Source organism: Nicotiana tomentosiformis, chromosome 6 (assembly GCF_000390325.3).
Source record: "Nicotiana tomentosiformis chromosome 6, ASM39032v3, whole genome shotgun sequence".
Classification (NCBI taxonomy): Eukaryota; Viridiplantae; Streptophyta; class Magnoliopsida; order Solanales; family Solanaceae; genus Nicotiana; species Nicotiana tomentosiformis.
In genome coordinates, this window is record NC_090817.1 from 147,753,839 (window position 1) to 147,769,517 (window position 15,679).

At 42.3% G+C, this 15,679-nt stretch overlaps 1 pseudogene; it reads left to right on the forward strand.

Annotated features, from left to right (window-relative positions):
- The first annotated feature begins 1,518 nt into the window (after nt 1–1,518).
- Nucleotides 1,519–15,679, forward strand: part of LOC104096377 (adenylate isopentenyltransferase 5, chloroplastic-like) — a 36,366-nt pseudogene continuing 22,205 nt past the window's right edge.

The following is a 15,679-nucleotide window of genomic DNA, read 5'->3' on the forward strand; positions in this document are numbered from 1 at the left end:
AATAATATTAAAATTGATTTGCGACTGCGGTAGTGAAAAAATAAAATAAATAATTAATATGGATTAAATTTGCGACGATAGTGGCGGGAAGACTAAAATAAATAAAAAGGCATTGTAATATTTGTGACCACTGTGGTGGAAAAGTTTAAACTAAATTATAATTATTTATAATATTTGCGACTGACATAGTGGGAAAGCTTATATAAAAATAAAAATTTAATTTATTGCGACCGCGTCAGTCGCAAAGCTGACAACATTAATTAGTCGTTTTTATATTTTGGCTTTGCGACTGCCGTAGTCACAAATTACAGTCAGAATCGATCGCGAACTATTTCAGACTAGCTATTTTGCGACCGCATTATTTCGGTCTGGATGTAATCAGAAACCAGCATTTTCTGACCACATTCCAACTGTTTTGACAGTCGAAAAATAGCCATTTTCTAGTAGTGATTCCATATATTTTTCTTCAGCAATTGATGTTTGTTTTCAGACTCTTTACCAGTTCCGGTTACCATAGATTTACAAAAGGTTAGATTTTAGCGCAAAAACAGCCCTACGATCAAAGAAGAATATTGTAGCTGAAATTTTTGACATTTTATATATTGGAATTTGAAAAGAAGGTTTGATCAAGCTTATCAATAGAGATTGCCCGTCCGCAACTGCATGTTTGCTTTTTCCTCTTCATTGATTCTAACATTTCCCTCTTAGTTACAAGATTTTATTCTTTTTCAACTAAATAGGAATAGACTCCGTTTAGCTTAGCTGAACAATAGTATCTTTTAACACCAAGTGCTGAAAGACAATGTTTAAGTGCTTGAGATGATTTTACAAATTAACAATTACTAGTACGTATTTTCATAGAAGTATTGAAATTAAAAATAAATAATTATGTTTGAATTCACTAAAAATAGATATTTTGGTGTCTTAATAATGTGATTGAACTAAAAAGAAAAAACCCAAAACCCAAATACATTTTGCAGTGTAGTAGTCTAGGAATGCAATTTGAATAACAACTTCCACCGTACAATTTCGTATAGTTGGCGGAACTTCCAATGTTACCATTCTTAATCTGTGTATCCACATACAAATCTTACTCAGTCAATAAGACCCGACCCAAAATGAAAGTACCCATATCTTGCCCTTCCAACACAAATATACTCTCAACAACATCTGCATCAATGAAACCCTTCAAAATTTTCTCATCAATCTAACAATGGCAATCTCTCCATCTCCATCATCTCTTTTACTCATCACCCTCCTCTTCCTCCTTACACCCATATACACTCATTCCAATACCTCTGATGCCTTAATTACTCTCCGAACTGATCAACCTCCGATCACAATCACCCACCGGCGTCATCCACCTCAACGACTCCCTTCTCCAACGCATCCTCTCTATCCCTTCCCCTAAACCTTTCTCTTCCCTCATTTTCTTTGACGCCAAACAGCTCCACTCGAAATCCGATATCAATCTAAAAATTTTATGCCTCAATGAACGAATTCGATCCTCCGACGATGATGGAGTTAATAGCAAGTGAAGCCATGTCAGAGAAGTTCTTGGCTGTGAACTCCTTATGAGGATCAATAGCACCTAATAGATGATCAGGTATTCCACAACGTTCTTCTTCGGGAATTTTGTTTGTTGCAACATCAAGTCCTTTGTACACTTGTATTTTGTCGGAGTTGACAATTTCTTCCCCGAAATGAGTGGCTAAGTCGACGGAGAGTCTTGATTTTCCGGCGCCGGTGGCTTCCATCACCACGGAGAGTACATTACTTGCCGTGGGAAGCTTCCGATCATCGTCGGAGGATGGAATTCGTTCATTGAGGCACTCTTCTACGATAAAACCTACGAATTATATACAATGTACTATGGTAATATGTTATTATTTCATCTAAAAGATTAAAGTATTAGAAACAATGAGAACTGTATTTTTTTTTAGTAGTTCTCAAATTCCGGCTTGTGGGAAACTAGTTTGTTCGTTACGGTTGTTGTTCTAAAAAATAATTGCATATTTTATTTATATATGGATATTATACACATATAATATACATATTTTTATATGTTTGTTTTTACTAGCAAATACAATTAATTTTGTTGAACCATTCAATTTGTATTTTGCCCTTATAAATTTTTAGAGCATTTGTAAAAATAGCCTTTTTTGAGACCAGACTTTAAATTATGTCCCCCATTAGGCTAGTGGGCTAAATTTATTTGAAAATAATTCATCCACCTATTTCAAGGCAAAGCCCACTGGACTAACGGGAGTGGCGTCAAAAAGGTCTATATGGTGCAAATAATGCCTTTTATTATTTATTTTATTTTGCTCAGAACGAACACTTATGTTTTTAACAGGTACAACTTTTGTTTTCTCTGGGTGGACGTGTCCATGCACGTACTAAATTCTTTTTTAACCAAACGAGTGGACAAAATGGTCGAGAAAGGACTTGTCAACGAGGTAAGAAACATGTTCAATCCTAAAAATGCAGATTACTCCAAAGGCATTCGAAAAGCAATTGGTGTCCCAGAATTTGATCGTTATTTTCGGGCTGAATTATCAAATTCCGTTGACGAGGAGACCAGAATTAAGCTACTTGAGGAAGCCATTAATGAAGTAAAAATCAACAACTGTAAATTAGCAAGCCAACAGTTAGAGAAAATAAAGAGGTTGATAAATGTTAAGGGATGGAATATACTGTTAGGATATATTAGATATGCCCTAGATCCAATCTCATATTTGATGATTTAAACATATTTTTGTGAATCTTATTTGATATAAAAATATATGGCATTTGATATACGTTTATCATAGTTATTATTAATTGCTTGATTAATTTAATAAGGTCCTTGATTAAATTTTGAGACTTGTCATCGTGATGGAGATCATGATAGTGAGAGTAAAGTTTCTTTAATTTAATCTAAATTTGTTCTTGATCGTAGAATTATTAATTTGGATATTAGTAATCCGGTTAGATCAATATTTATGTGATCGTCTTTATTGGATAAAGATTAGTTGATCTCATTAACTAAATCACATGGATAGATGATGTATATAGAGATATGATCATTGAACCGACTCATTGGATAATTCCTAATGGTTAGAATTACCATAAAACTGTCAATAGGATATTCTCTTGAAGAATGTGATATAAGAGTTTTCTTTGACCAGATATTATCGTAGTAATTAACAAGTTATTTATTGTGCTTTAATACTAGACACCTTTGGCCCTAGGGCGATAGTTGAAATGATATTTAGTACGATTAAATACTTGTAGAATTAGTGATTGATCGAGATGAAATCTGTCAACTATTGGTAATGAGCTTAAGCTCCATGTTGTCATGAATTATAAACGATCAAACTAAGACCTTGGCCAGGGCAATTGAATGAAAGAAGAAAAGAGTTTCTTAGGTCATTCAATGGTCGATAATATTTGACATGAACACATAGTTGGTCGCCTATTAGGATTTGACAGTTAAACCATATCCTAGGGTGACCCAGAGCTATAAGGACAGAAGGATTTTCTATATTATTCTTCTACTCATTTCTGAGAGTAAATTGTATACTTTATTCTATCCGGTCGTTGAGGAGTGTTGCTAGACGCCACACTTGATTAGTATATTGATGTGATCAATTTACTACCGACTTAGTATTGAACCTATGGGGTCGCACACTAACGAGTGTTCTGATCTTTGCTAAAGAATTAATTATTTTATTATTTGATAATTAAATTAAAGAATTTAATTAGTCAAATAAATTTAGTTATTAGTCCAAATGAAATATTATTATATTTTTTGCTAGCACAGAATATAATTAATATTGTGATCAAATTAAAGTTTTTTATTTGGAATAGAAAATTAAATTGTATCTCTTGGTTAAGATATATATGTGATATATATAATTAATACTTATTTTATATAAGAGATGTTATATAAAATATTAATTAAGAAAGAAGCTTGGTGGAAACTTTGTCAAGTGAATTTGGATTCACGTGAAAGTCCAACATATAAGCAGCCACAATCTCATTTAGAATGGGATTTAATTTTTCAACAATAGCAAACTTACTTTCGATTTAGACAAGAATCCAAATTTGAATTGTATTGGAAAGTCCAACATGTGGGCAGCTCGGATTCAATTTTTTTACAATAGCAACTTACTTTCGGTTTAGAATTTTACAAAAGTTCACCGCCTCTAACCTTTCCTTTGACATAGTGAAAAGAATTTTTAGAGGTTATAAATATGTCCAATTGACATGAAAATCTATGGTGAAAATAATACTTTTAAGAAGCCACAAAATTAAGAGAAAAACATACAAGAACAATTCTCGTCGTGCAACTTTGAGTAGTGAGATGTGATAAATGGGTGATAATGATAAATCAAAATATGACACAATGACAAAGTCTATAGTCAAGTGAAGGAAAAGACAAGAGGTGACAGGCCTTGAGACAATAAAAGAGTATAGGCCAAAGGTCATATCCTCATTTCGAGAAATGAGTTGGTGACTTGTACGTGATTACCAGAAGGAAAAGTTAGATCTACGGGGTAATAGAAATTGGTATAGGCTAGTGAACAAGATAAACTGAACATGAATTCGGGACTGAAGGATTTGATAATAGTCGACATCGTGAGAATGTCAGAGATCGCGTTCCGGCGATAATAGAATGGACAACAAAAGAATAACCTTTAAAGGCCATTCAGGAAACGCTTCCCTGAAGCAAGACTGTGAGTAGAGTTAAGCTTAAGGGACTAAGTGTGCCAGTTACACTAGGTGTTACCTTCGTGCGTAAGAAATTCAGTTATCCATGGTACAAAAAGGGTACCGCAAGGCAAGTATAATGACCCGGTCGGTCATTTTGAGTGTATTAGCCTCGATCCCCTATTTACTGCTTTTCCTGTATCTGTGTCTGTTTATGTGGCTTGCCGGGAGGTTCTGGTTTTGGTTTCGGAGTATTTTGGGACACTTAGTCCCTAAAACGAAAGCTTAAATCTCAGAATTTTGACCGTAGTCGGAAGTGTGTGAAGACGACTCCGCAATGGATTTCCGTCAGTTCCATTAGCTCCGTTGGGTGATTTTGGACTTAGGAGTGTATCTGGACTGTGAATTTGAGGTCTGTAGCTAATTTAGACTTTAAATGGCGAAAGTCGAATCTTTGGAAAGTTTGAACGGAGGGTTGACTTTTTGATATCGGGGTCAGATTCCGATAGGTCCGTAATATTGAATACGACTTGTGTGCAAAATTTGAGGTCAATCGGATGTGGTTTGATAGGTTTCGACGTCGTTTGTGGAATTTGGAAGTTTAGAAGTTCTTTAGGCTTGAATCCGGGTGTAATCGGTGTTTTGATGTTGTTTTGGGTGATTTGAAGGTTCGACTAAGTTTGCATTGGGTCATATGACTAGTTGGTATGTCGGTTGAGGTCCTGGGGGCCTCGGGTTGATTTCGAGTGGTTAACGGACTTGATTTTTGAGTTGATGAAGCAATTGAAGTGTTGCTGCTACTGGTGTAACCGCACCAGCGGAGTGGGCACCGCAGGTGCGAGATCGCAGAAGCGGAGATGGGACCACAGAAGCGGCCAAGGAGGATTTGAGCAGAAGCCGCATGAGCGAAGATTTTTCCGCACCTGCGATGGTCGCAAAAGCGGGCAGCTGGGTGCAGGTGCGGGTTTTAGCCGCAAATGCGATGGGTTTCCGCACCTGCAATAGGTGCAGATGCGGTCTTGAAGTCGTAGGAGCGGAATCTGAGATTTTAAGTGGAATCCGCACCTGCGATGGATTTTTCGCAGGTGCAGTGTCGCAGTTGCGATAGTGGGTCCGCAGATGCGAAAAGTTTGGCAAAAGGTTTAAAAAGCAAGGGTTCGCGATTTTAGTCTTATTTCACCATTTGAGACTCTGACTTAGGCGATTTTGGAGAAGCTTTTCGAAGGGATTATTGAGGTAAGCTTCTGATACTCATGTTTGATCATAAATCTTGATTCCCCACCTAATTAGCGAGATTTTGAAGTGAAATTTGGGGGTTTATGGCTTGAGAATTGGAGAGTGAATTTTGGAGATTTGGAGGACCAAATGATGTCGGATATTAATTAATTTAGTATAGTTAGACTCGTGAGTGAATGGGATTTCGGGTTTTGTGACTTTTATCGGATTTTGAAACGTGGGCCCGGGGCCGAGTTTGAGCCTATTTCAGATTTTGGCTTAAAGTTTCATATTTTTCTTGTGGAATTAATTCTTTTAGCTTATATTAATTATATCGTACTACTTGTGGCTAGATTCGGGGCGTTTGGAGATTGATTCGAGGGGCAAGGGCATTGCGGAGTAGGAATTTTTACGGTTTGAGGTAAGTAACAGTTTTAAATCTGGTCCTGAGGGTATGAAACCCCGGATTTTGGTATGATGTGACTATTTTAGAGGTGACGCACATGCTAGGTGACAGGCGTGTGGGTGTAAACCATGGGGGATTGTGACTTGGTCCATCCCGTGAGATTGTAAAGTCGAATAGACTATTGTTAATTACATGTTCTCTCTGTGTTATAGACATTTGACTGCAAATCATGTTAGAAATCATGCTTGGGCTATGTGATAGTACTGTTAGGACTCTCAGAGGCCGCGTACTTATTGAATTATTTGCTAATTGTTGTCTTGTACTCAGTCATGATTTTACTTGCGCATCATATCTCAGTCTCTTATTGATTCTTGTTGATACACTATGTTATTTTGTTTGGGCTGATCTTTATGATTTCTGAGAACCCGTGAGACTGGAGAGGTTGGTGACTGAGTTAGGGCCTGAGTACCGATCTGTGAGCTATAGGTATATATATGAATCGGGTTGCACGCCACAACGAGCCTGGGGGCTGTATGTATATGGATCGAGTTGCACGCCGCAATGAGCCTTAGGGTTGTGTGTGTGTGTGTGTGTATATATATATATATATATATATAGAGAGAGAGAGAGAGAGAGAGAGAGAGAGAGATATATATATATAGATATATAGATTGAGTTACACGCCGCAACGAGCCTTATGGCTATTTGTATATTATGGGATCGGGCTGCATGCCGCAACAATATTACGCTAGGGCTGAAGGAGCCCCTCCGGAGTCTGCACACCCCTAGTGAGCGCAGGTACCTATTGAGTGTGAGTACTGAGGGCTGAGAGCCGAATGATTGAGGTATTGTAACGAGTTGAGTGACTGTTGACTTGAGAGGCTATACTTGCTTTTTCATTTGTTGATGCACTTAGTTGCTATCTGTCAAATTCGTGAAATTTCTGAAAGATTCTATATCCGGATTTACCTGCACTGTAACTATATAAACTGATTTGATTTGAACTGCAGGATTTGAAAGCATGTCTATTCTTTGCTGGAATTATTGAAAATGAACTGTATTTGTATAGCTCGTCACTACCTTCTCAGTTCCTTACTTATTTCTATTACTTGGTGAGTTGGTTGTACTCATTCTATACCCTGTACTTTATGTGCAGATCCAGGTGTGTTTGATCACGGAGGTCATTGAGTTCGTGCGCGATCGAGTACCAGAGACTACGAGGTAGCTGCCGGCGTTCGCAGACCTTGTTTCTCCTTCTATGTTTTCCTTCTTTTCTGTATTGATACTTTGACACTGTTTTATTAGACTGGATATCTAAATGCTCATGACTCAGTGACACCCCGATGTCGAGCTATGTTTCCGCACTTATATTTTTTTTGTGTTTTACCCCCATTTTTATGAAAAAATTCGGTTATTTTAAATGTCTTAGCTCATTTCTGTTAAATTTTGTATGTGTTTTGGAAAGGTCGGCTTGCCTAGTATCACGATAGGCGCCATCACGACGGGTTAGGTTTTAGGTCGTGACAAGTTGGTATCAGAGCGTAGGTTACATATGTCTCACGAGTCATGAGAAGGGTTAGTAGAGTCTTGCGGATCGGTATAGAGACGTATGTACTTATTTTTGAGAGGCTGCAGAACCCTTAGGAAACACTTCACATTCTTGAATTCTTGTCGTGCGAATCTTTTGATTCTAGTAACTAAATTTCTATTGTTCTAATTCTCTCACAGATTGTGAGGACGCGTACTACGGGGCAAGATGGACAGCCACCAGTACCATCAGTCAGTGCCGCGAGAGGCTAAGGTCGCGGTAGGGGCAGAGGTGCAGCTCGCACCGCAGCTAGGGTAGCACCTCCAGATCTACCAGTTGCCCCAGTTCAGGAGCAAGCTTTAGTTATGGACGAGCCTGTGGGACCAGCTCACGCACCACATGTGCCTATTGTGATTCCAGGCCTTCAAGAGGCCTTAGCTCAGATTCTGACCGCGTGTACCAGTCTTACTTAGGCGATCTCTGTTCAGGCCGCAGCAGCCACTTCTCAGGCCGGGGGAGGCGCTCAGACTCCCGTCGTCCGCACACCAGAGCAGGAGGTATAGGGATTCCAGACACCGGGGGCACCACCAGCCCAGCCGGTTACCGCTGCTCAGGATTATGTTGTTCCTGCTATGCCTGAGGATGAGGAGCGAAGATTGGAGAGGTTTGGGAGGATCCAGCCTCCATCTTTCAGTGGTGCAGAAGGAGAGGATGCACAGGGTTTCTTGGACAGGTGTCAGAGGATACTCCGTATGGCAGGTATTCTGGAGACCAGTGGGGTATCGTTCACTACCTTTCAGTTCTCAGGGGATGCATTCAGATGGTAGGAGGCTTACGAGATGCGTAGACCGGTGGGCGCAACACCCCTTACTGGCAACAGTTCTCCGTTCTCTTTCTGGAGAAGTTCGTGCCGCAGTCCCGCAGAGAGGAGTTGCGCAGACAGTTTGAGGAGCTTCGACAGGGTGATATGTCTATGACGCAGTATGAGATAAGATTTTCAGAGTTGGCCCGTCATGCTATATGGTTGGTTCCTACAGACAGGGAGAGGAACATGAGGTTCATAGATGACCTCACTTTTCAGCTGCGATTGCTTATGACCAGAGAGAGAGTGTCCGGTGCTACTTTTGATGAGGTTGTCGATATTGCCCGTCAGATTGAGATGGTTCGCAACCATGAGCGGCTCGAGAGGGACCTCATAGACATGGTGGATTTAGCGGTGTTCCTTCTAGGGGCAGTTCCACCATGGTAGAGGTCATCCTTTCAGGCATGCTCAGACGGCTCGTCCAGTTTACCGTGGTGCATCATCTGGTCATGGTTCAAACAGTTATCAGCAGGTCCATTCATCTCTCAGTGTTCTCCCAGCTCAGAGTTCGTCCCGTGCTCCATCGGGTCAGGGCTCGTCTATGCCAGGTCCTTCTACTAGTTATCCGGGTGCTCGGGGCTCCCTTTAGTCCCCAGCACCAGCACCGGGGAGTTGCTATGAGTGTGGAGAGTTTGGTCACATGAGGAGGCAGTGTCCCCGCCTAGTGGGAGGTCCATCTCAGCAGAGGAACCAGTTTATGACATCTGCACCAGTTTCTTCACCACTCGCTTAGCCAGCTCGGGGTGGAGCCTAGTCAGCTAGGGGCCGATCAGGGGGCAGCCAGGCCCGTTTCTATGCTCTTCCTATCAGACCAGATGTCATTGCTTTGGATGCTGTGATTACAGGTATTGTCTCGGTTTTCCATAGAGATGCCTCTGTATTATTTGACCCTGGCTCCACTTATTCATATGTGTCCTCGTATTTCGCTCATTATCTGCTTATGCCCCGTGAGTCTCTAGTTGCGTCTGTTCGTGTATCCACTCCAGTGGGCGATACTATCATTGTGGACCATGTATATCAGTCATGTGTGGTGACTATTGGGAGTCTGGAGACTATAGTGGACCTCTTGTTGCTTAGTATGGTCGATTTTGACATGATTTTGGGTATGGATTGGTTGTCTCTATGTCATGCTGTTCTAGATTGTCATGCTAAGACCGTGACGTTGGCGATGCCGGGGTTGCCGAGGGTTGAGTGGAACGGCTCTGTAGACTATGTTCCTAGTAGAGTGATTTCATACTTGAAAGCTCAGCGGATAGTTGAGAAAGGTTGTCTATCTTATCTGGACTTTGTGAGGGATGTTAGTGCAGAGGCCCCTACTATTGATTCTATTCCGGTGGTGCGATATTTCCCGGATGTGTTTCCTGCAGACCTGCCGGGCATGCCGCCTGACAGGGTGCCAGGCACTCAACCTATTTCTATTCCTCCATATCGTATGGCACCGGCGGAGTTGAAGGAATTAAAGGAGTAGCTTCAGAAACTCCTTGATAAGGGGTTTATTCGGCCTAGCGTGTCACCTTGGGGTGCACCAGTTCTATTTGTGAAGAAGAATGATGGTACTATGAGAATGTGCATTGATTATAGACAGTTGAACAAGGTCACACTTAAGAACAAGTATCCATTGCCGCGTATTGATGATCTGTTTGACCAGCTTCAGGGAGCGAGGGTGTTCTCCAAGATTGATTTAAGGTCAGGATATCACCAGCTGAAGATTCAGGACTCAGATATTCTTAAGACAGCTTTCAAGACCCGATATGGCCATTATGAGTTCCTTGTGATGTCTTTTGGACTGACCAACGCCCCAGCAGTGTTCATGCATCTGATGAACAATGTATTTCATCCTTATCTTGACTCATTCGTTATTGTATTCATTGATGACATCCTGGTGTACTCTCGTAGCCAGGAGGAGCATGCACGGCATCTGAGGATTGTGTTACAGCAATTGAGGGAGGAGAAGCTTTATGCAAAGTTCTCCAAGTGTGATTTTTGGCTCAGTTCAATAGCGTTCTTGGCATACGTGGTGTCCAATGAGGGTATTCAGGTAGACCCGAAGAAGAAAGAGGCGGTTCAGAGTTGGCCCAGACCGTCCTCAGCCACGGAGATTCGGAGTTTTCTCGGTTTGGCTGGTTATTACCATCATTTTGTGGAGGGCTTCTCATCTATTGCATCGCTCTTGACTAAATATACCCAAAAGGGTGCTTCTTTCAGGTGGTCGAGGGAGTGCCAGGAGAGTTTTCAGAAGCTCAAGACTGCTTTGACCACGGCTCCAGTTCTAGTTTCACCATCAGTTTATAGTTCTTACACAGTGTATTGTGATGCCTCACGGATCGGCATTGGGTGTGTTCTAATGCAGGAGGGTAGAGTGATTGCTTATTCTTCACGCCAGTTGAAGTCCCGTGAGAAGAACTATCATGTCCACGACCTTGAGTTAGAAGCTATTGTTCACGCCTTGAAGATTTGGCGGCACTATTTGTATGGGGTCCATTGTGAGATTTACACTGATCATCGGAGTTTGCAGCATATGTTCAAACAGAAGGATCTTAATTTGCGTCAGTAGAGGTGGTTGGAGCTTCTTAAGGACTTTGATATCATTATTTTGTACCATCCCGGGAAGGCCAATGTGGTGGCCGATGCCTTGAGTCGTCGGGCGGAGATTTTGGGGAGCTTAGCATATCTTCCAGCAGCAGAGAGGCCACTGGCATTGGATGTTCAGGCCTTAGCTAGCCAGTTTGTTAGATTGGATGATTTTGAGCCGAGTCGAGTATTGGCTTGTATGGTCTCTCAGTCTTCTCTTTATGATCGTATCAGGGAGCGTCAGTATGAGGACCCCCATCTTCTTGTCCTTAAGGATATGGTCCAGCACAGTGATGCTAAGGAAGTCACTATTGGGGATGATGGTGCATTGAGGATGTAGGACTGGCTATGTGTGCCCAATGTAGATGGTTTGCGTGAGTTGATTCTCCAGAAGGCTCACAGTTTGCGGTATTCTATTTATCTGGGTGCCGCGAAGATGCATCAGGACTTGAGACAGCATTACTGGTGGAGGAGAATGAAGAAAGACATAGTGGAATATGTAGTTCGGCGCCTAAATTGCCAGCAGGTGAAGTATGAGCATTAGCGACCAGGTGGGTTGCTTCAGAAGTTAGAGATTCCGGAGTGGAAATGGGAGCGGATCACTATGGATTTCGTAGTTGGGCTTCCACGGACTCAGTGAAAGTTCGATGCAGTTTGGGTGATTGTGGACCAGCTGACCAAGCCAGCTCATTTCATTCCTGTGAGCGAGATTGTCAGGCTTCATGGCATACCGGTATCTTTCATTTCTGACCAGGGTACGTAGTTTACATCACGGTTCTGGAGGGCCGTACATCATGAGTTGGGTACTCGAGTGGAGTTGAGCACAACATGTCACCCTCAGACGGACGGACAGTCCGAGCGCACTATTCAGATATTAGAGGATGTGCTACGTGCGTGTGTGATGGAGTTTTGGGGTTCGCGGGATCAGTTCTTGCCATTAGCAGAGTTTTCCTACAACAACAGTTATTAGTCGAGCATCTAGATGGCACCATATGAGGCTCTGTATGGTAGGCGGTGTAGATCTCCAGTAGGTTGGTTCGAGCCGGGCGAGGCTAGATTATTGGGTACAGACTTGGTTCAGGATGCTCTGGAGAAGGTTAGGGTAATTCAGGATAGACTATGCACAGCCCAGTCCAGACAGAAGAGTTCTGTGGATCGGAAGGTTCGCGATGTTGCATTCATGGTTGGAGAGTGGGTCTTGCTCCGGGTGTCATCCATGAAGGATGTTATGAGGTTCGGAAAGAAGGGCAAGATGAGCCCGAGGTTTATCGGTCTATTTGAGGTATTGCGGCGTGTTGGGGAGGTTGCTTATGAGCTTGCCTTGCCTCCTAGTCTAGAAGGAGTTCATCCAGTATTCCATGTGTCTATGCTCCGGAGGTATCACGACGATCCGTCTCATGTATTGGATTTCAGCTCAGTCCAGTTGGACAAGGATTTATCTTATATTGAGGAGCCGGTGGCGATCTTGGATAGGCAGGTTCGAAAACTGAGGTCGAATAATATTGCTTCTGTAAAGGTTCAGTGGAGGGGTCAGCCGGTCGATGAGGCGACTTGGGAGACCGAGCATGATATGCGCAGTCGTTATCCTCATCTTTTCACCATTTCAGATATGTCTCTATGCTCATTCGAGGACGAATGATTATTTTAAGAGGGGGAGGATGTAATGACCCGGCCGGTCGTTTTGAGTGTATTAGCCCCGATCCCCTATTTACTACTTTCCCCGTATCTGTGTCTGCTTATGTGGCTTGCCGGGAGGTCCTGGTTTTGGTTTTAGAGTGTTTTGGGACACTTAGTCCCTAAAACGGAAGCTTAAGTCTCACGATTTTGACCGTAGTCGGAAGTGTATGAAGACGACTCTGGAATGGAGTTCCGTCAGTTCCATTAGCTCCGTTGGGTGATTTTGGACTTAGCAGCTTGTCCGGACTGTGAATTTGAGATTTGTAGCTAATTTAGGCTTGAAATGGCGAAAGTCGAATCTTTGGAAAGTTTGACCGGGGGTTGAATTTTTGATACCGTGGTCGGATTCCGATTTCGAAAGTTGGAGTAGGTCCGTAATATTGAATATGACTTGTGTGCAAAATTTGAGGTCAATCGGATGTGGTTTGATAGGTTTCGACGTCGTTTGTGGAATTTGAAAGTTTAGAAGTTCTTCAGGCTTGAATCCCGGTGTAATCGGTGTTTTGATGTTGTTTTGGGTGATTTGAAGGTTCGACTAAGCTTGCATTGGGTCATATGACTGGTTGGTATGTTGGTTGAGGTCCCGGGGGCCTCGGGTAGATTTCGGGTGATTAACGGACTTGATTTTTGAGTTGATGAAGCAACTGAAGTGTTGCTGCTACTGGTGTAACCGCACCTGTGGAGTGGGCACCACAGGTGCGAGCTCGCAGAAGTGGAAATGGGACCGCAGAATCGTCCAAGGAGGAGTTGAGCAGAAGCCGCATGTGCAAAGATTTTCCCGCACATGCGATAGTCGCAAAAGCGGGCAGATGGGCGTAGGTGCGAGTTTTAGCCGCAAATGCGATGGGTTTCCACACTTGCGATAGGCGCAGGTGCAGTCTTGAAGCCGCATGAGCGGAATCTGGGATTTTAAGTGGAATTCGTACCTGCAATGGATTTTTCGCAGGTGCGGCGTCGCAGATGCGACAGTGGGTCCGCAGATGCGAAAAGTTTAGGCAGAAGGTTTAAAAGGCAAGGGTTCGTGATTTTAGTCTTATTTCACCATTTGAGACTCGGACTTAGGCGATTTGGGAGAAGCTTTTCGAGGGGATTATTGAGGTAAGCTTCTGATACTCGTTATTTATCATAAATCTTGATTCCCCACTGATTTCCCCACCTAATTAGCGAGATTTGGAAGTGAAATTTGGGGGTTTAGGGCTTGAAAATTGGAGATTGGATTTTGGGGATTTGGAGGACTAAATGATGTCATATTTTGATGAATTTAGTATGGTTAGACTCGTGAGTGAATAGGCTTTCGGGTTTTATGACTTTTGTCTGATTTCGAGACGTGGGACCGGGGGCCGAGTTTGAGCCTATTTCGGATTTTGGCTTAAAGTTTCGTGTTTTTCTTGTGGAATTGATTCTTTTAGCTTATATTAATTATATCATGCTGCTTGTGGCTAGACTCGGGGCGTTTGGAGATTGATTCGAGAGGCAAGGGCAATGCGAAGTAGGATTTTGCGCGATTTGAGGTAAGTAACATTTTTAAATCTGGTCCTCAGGTATGAAACCCCGAATTTTAATATGATGTGACTATTTTACAGGTGACGCACATGCTAGGTGACGGGCGTGTGGGTATGCACCGTGGGGGATTGTGACTTGGTCCATCCCGTGAGACTGTAAAGTCAAATAAATTATTGTTAATTACCTATTCTCTTTGTGTTATAGAAATTTGACTACAAATCATGTTAGAAATCATGCTTAGGCTATGTGATAGTACTGTTGGGACCCGCAGAGGTCACGTACTTGTTGAATTATTTGCTAATTGTTGTCTTGTACTCAATCATGATTTTACTTGTGCATCATATCTCAGTCTCTTCTTGATTCTTGTTGATGCACTATGTTATTTTGTTTGGGCTGATCTTTATGATTTCTGAGAGCCCATGAGACTGGAGAGGTTGGTGACTGAGTTAGGGCCTGAGTGCCGAGCTGTGAGCTATATGTATATATATGGATCAGGTTGCACGCCGCAACGAGTCTGAGGGTTGTATTTATATGGATTGGGTTGCATGCCGCAACGAGCCTTATGGCTATTTATATATTATGGGACCGGGCTGCACGCTGTAGCGATACAGAGCTTGGGCAGAAGGAGCTCCTCCGGATTCCCTGGAGTCTGCACACCCACAGTGAGCGCATGTACCTATTGAGTGCGAGTACTGAGGGTTGAGAGCTGAGTGATTGAGCTGTTGTGACGAATTTAGTGAATGTTGCCCTGAGAGGTTGTACTTGCTTTTTCATTTGTTAATGCACTTAGTTGCTATCTGTCATTGTCGTGAAATTTCTGAAAGATTCTATATCCGGATTTACCTGCACTGTAACTGTATAAAATGATTTGATTTGAACTGCCGGATTTGAAAGCATGTCTATTATTTGCTGAAATTATTGAAAATGAACTGTATTTGTATAGCTCGTCACTACCTTCTCAGTTCCTTACTTATTTCTGTTACTTGATGAGTTGGTTGTACTCATGCTACACCCTGCACTTCATGTGCAGATCCAGGAATGTTTGATCACGGAGGTCGTTGAGTTCGTGCGCGATTGAGTACCGGAGGCTACGAGGTAGCTGCCGGCGTCTGCAGATCTTGTTCCTCCTTCTATGTTTTCCTTATTTTCTGTATTGATACTTAGACACTGTTTTATTAGACTGGATATCTAGATGCTCATGACTCAGTGACACCCCGATGTC